At 36.0% G+C, this 4441-nt stretch overlaps 1 pseudogene; it reads right to left on the reverse strand.

Moving 5' to 3' along the window:
* LOC149544618 (uncharacterized) overlaps window positions 1-3116 on the reverse strand; it is a 3194-nt pseudogene extending 78 nt beyond the window's left edge.
* Between the last annotated feature and the right edge of the window lie 1325 nt (window positions 3117-4441).

Genomic DNA, 4441 nt, shown 5'->3' on the forward strand with positions numbered 1-4441 from the left:
AACGGAAGCATTGAAAATGTACATTGGAAGTACATCTGTGTGAAAATTAAGTGTGCAGCATTTTTTTAGCACAACATGGTATCTTCTCAGCTTCAGCGCCCAAAGAGGTGCGGCATCAGACTATCAAGATAACTGAAAAATTCAACTCTCCAGCTGATACGGAAGCACAACACTGCGATTACAGTGGCAAATCCGACCCCATAACTCACACCCACTGATACTGCCCACCACCTCTTCATTTCTTCCTCTTCTTCTTCCTCTACCTCTGGTCCTGTCCCTGTCTCTCCTTTATGCATTTCATCCTGATTTTCTTTTGTTGTATTTTCTAATGGAGGTCCATGTAGATCTGCATTTCCTTGAAAAGAAGACGCCTCAAAGGTTCCAAATTGCTTGTCTTGCGGTATCAAACCAGAAAGCATGTTGTCTGAAACATTTAAGACTTCAAGAAACGTGAGGTTCAGAAAATCCAGAGGTATCTTTCCAGACAATTTGTTTCCTGAGAGATACAACGACTCTAGCTCAACTAAAGCTCTCATAGATTCTGGAATGGAACCAGTCAACCTGTTTCTTGAAAAGTTCAAAGCATTTAGTCTCCTGAGAAGTCCTATTTCGGGAGGAATATTGCCGGATATATTGTTGTTGGATAGGTCCATGAATGTAAATGCCTTGAATATCTTTTCATATGGAGTCGTCCGCCCTTTAACCCAAAGAGTAACTTGATCCCAGATAATGAACTCAAAGTAACTGGAGTCATCTCCACCACCTCCGCCATGCCGACCAAACTCTGACTCCTCGTTGTGTGAGACATGGACCATAGCATCTAGCTTTCCTAGATTTGTAGGAATAGGTCCGGATAAATGATTTTGTGATATATCTGAGATCTGTAGATGCTTCAGCTCAGGAAAGAATGCAGGAACAAGGCCTTCAAATTTGTTTGAAGCCAAGCCCAGAATTCGAAGACTTTTCAGCTCTCCAAAGAAAATGGGGATGTTCCCTTGAATTTGGTTGCTTCCCACATCAAAAACTTTTAGGCCTGTACACTTGATGATGGATGAAGGAATGGTACCTTGTAAATTGTTGCCATAGAGATTTAGTGTTTGAAGATATGTCAGATTTCCCAGTTGCTCTGGTATCTCCCCCTGCAAATCATTCTAAGCCAAATTTATGAACCACAGACTGTCACAGCTTCCCAAATTTGAAGGAATGGTGCCCCTCAGATTGTTCTTTGACAAGTCGAGAGCTCTAATCCGACTTATATTTGGGCAGAATGAAGGTGGAATCTCTCCTATCAAATTATTGCTTGACAAGAGTAAATGATCAACATTCAATATAGCAGGAATGGAACCACTAAAATTATTCTCCGACGCGTCAAACAAATACATCCAGTAATTTGACATCCAATTACTAAAATACGGAAGAGAGCCCTGCAACTTGTTTCTTTTCAAGTCCAACATGAAGAAGTAGTTGGATATTACCGAGGGCAGAGGACCTTGGAGGTGGTTATTGGAAAGAATGAGCGTATCAAGAAGGGGAAGATCCCAAAGCCAATTAGGAATTTCTCCCACGATGTTGTTATGTGATAGATCCAATTCTATTAGTGAATATTGAGTCGATAGAAAAGCAGGAAAATCACCTTCAATACTGCAAGAGCTCAATCCCAGGTACTGCAGCTGGGCAAACGGGGAAATCCAATTTGAAGGAATGCTGATTGTAAAGCTATTATTAGAAAGGCTCAATTCTCGAAGGTGAGTTAGGTTATCCACAAACGACAGAGAAATTACTCCTGTTAAATTATTGGAAGAAAGTATCAGTTTTTCTAGTGTAGCGGGCTTTGAAAGACTATCTGGTACCTCTCCAGAGAGTCGATTACTATACAGATTGAGGCTTCTCAATCGAGGAAGACATCCAATAGAGGATGGTATATTGCCTGTCAACTTGTTTTCCGAAAGATCAATTACTGAAAGTCTTAAAACCTTCCCAAATACAGATCCAAACGGAGGTATGTCCCCTGTTAAGTTATTATTTGCAAGAACCAAATTTCTAACTTCAGTAAAATTTAGAAAGAAAAGGGGAATTATTCCTTCTAAACTGTTCCCCTGGAGGTTGAGATTCTCTATTGACGAGGATTGGTATCGAATGAAAGATAGGTTTCCTTCCAACTGGTTTGATGATAGGTCAAGATTTCTGAGGCTCGAACGATGCAAAAAGTTTGAAAAGATTGAACCTTTAAGATTACATTCAGAGAGATCAAGGGAAACCAATGACGAGACATTCTGAAACCAAGATGGCAATGGGGAATCAAAGAAATTCCATGAAAGATGGAGATGGGATAAGTGAGTGAGGTTGAGGAGAGATGGTATTGTACCTGAAAATCCACATCGAAAGAGATGAACCTCCCTCAGATTAGAGAAGCTGTTGAGGGCATTACCCCAATCCTCATCTGCCATTGACAGATTCATATCATTCATCGCAAGGTACTCCAAGCTTCTCAGATTTTGTATCCATTCTGCGAACCTTCCACTCTGCAAGGGAAATAAATAGCTTGCTGACAGATCGAGGTGGCGCAAGGTTGTAATATTGCCCAACTCCAGAGGGACCTTGCCTCCAAAACCAGCATATCCCAAGCTAAGTAATTTAAGGCTCTGTAGTTTTGCTAGCTGAGGAGGAATGGGAGTACCGTTGAAATCATTGCATGAGAGATCCAGGTGCTGAAGATTCTGCAGATTGAACAGCGACGGATGTATCACCCCGCTAAGGTTTTTGGGATTGTACCAGTTACCTCTGTAGGGCCCATTTGCCGTTGCACCAAAAGCTATGTAATTAACCACCTGTGGGCAGGGGAGCGCGTTGCATCACCCAACAACCTCTAGTGAAGGGGATTCTGAGACGAAGGCTGATGACGTGGCCTGAGTGGGAGTCGCAACGAACACCATCCACTGGCAGCAATTGAAGCCCTGCCACGATGACAGCCGACCGGCCGGATCGACGAGGCCTCCTTTGAAATCCAACAAGTAATTTCTCTCATCGGGTGGGCATCCATTGATGAAGGGATGAGTCATCTGCACGAGCATTACCAGGGCAAAACTGAGGTTCTGCCAGAATGAAGCGGAAGCCATGATGACTGTACAAAACTTCCCTTGGATAAAACACGCGCCGACTTTATAATCGGGCAGTCTACGTCTGTTTTGTTTCCTTATGAATATTATTTTAATTTATAAATTAAATTTATTTTTTAAAATTTATTTGTGGACTTCCGTATTCAAGATAATGCATTCAATAATATATAATTGAATATAATCTTTTTGTTTTATAATATTAAGTTGAGTTGAAATTCAACCTAAATTAGATGCACTTGAAGATTCATAAAATCATAATTGAATTAAAGCTACTTTAAAATAAATTTGTACAAAAGTCATACATTGTTAGATTATAAAATATAATGAATTGTCTTTTATTGGATCAAACTCTTGTTATTTCAACAATTCCAATATACAGAAGTGTCATAATTTTATTTCTTTAATAAATTAATCTTCAAAGACTTTGAATAAGGAACTAATAAATAAAATAGTAAATAGTAAACTATAATTGATTATGAGACATATTATTTGTTTGTTTTATGTTAAGATTCATAGTTTTGTAATCAAGCTTGGAATTTTTCATCCAACCTTATATGTTATTCAATTTTTTATTACGGTTTAATCATTTTAATTCCTTTAATTCTATGTTTTGATTGTCAATTGCAATTTTTATTTATAAATAATTGAAATAAATTTAGATATTTTATCAAAATATATAATAAATATTTTAAAGAAATTAAGCTACACTAAATGTACAATAGCATAAATAAGTAATCTATGTAAAAATCATAAATTTAGAATAAATTTCTTAATTCATATGTTTTATAATACATACTATCAAATTAATTTTCAACAAGTTTCTAGTTTATAACTTCATATGTTTTATATATAAAGGCTTTGGCCATTTACCAATCCAAAAAAAAAAACTTCATATGTTTTATTTCATTTTTAAAATGTTTTAAATTAATTTAAATATAATGTTAAAAATAATTTAAAATATATAAAATAAAATAAACATATATGTTAAATAAGCTAATATATATTTGTCAAAGGGTTGCAATTCAATCAATTCAATACAACTAGCAAAGATGATGATAAAAAGAAAAATGTCACCCACTAAGATTCAAACCATCTCTCTCTCTCTCTCTCTCTCTCTCTCTCTCTCTCTCTCTCTCTCTATATATATATATATATATATATATATATATATATATATATATATATATATATATATATATATATATATATATATATATATATATATATATATATATAAGAGGCAACAATTATATGGTTACATGGGGAAGTGAAGATATATATAATTGTTTCAATACATGTTTGTGAAGACACCAATGAATTCAAAT

This window comes from Cupressus sempervirens, chromosome 8 (genome assembly GCF_028749045.1).
Source record: "Cupressus sempervirens isolate cs-2001-9-10 chromosome 8, ASM2874904v1, whole genome shotgun sequence".
NCBI lineage: Eukaryota > Viridiplantae > Streptophyta > Pinopsida > Cupressales > Cupressaceae > Cupressus > Cupressus sempervirens.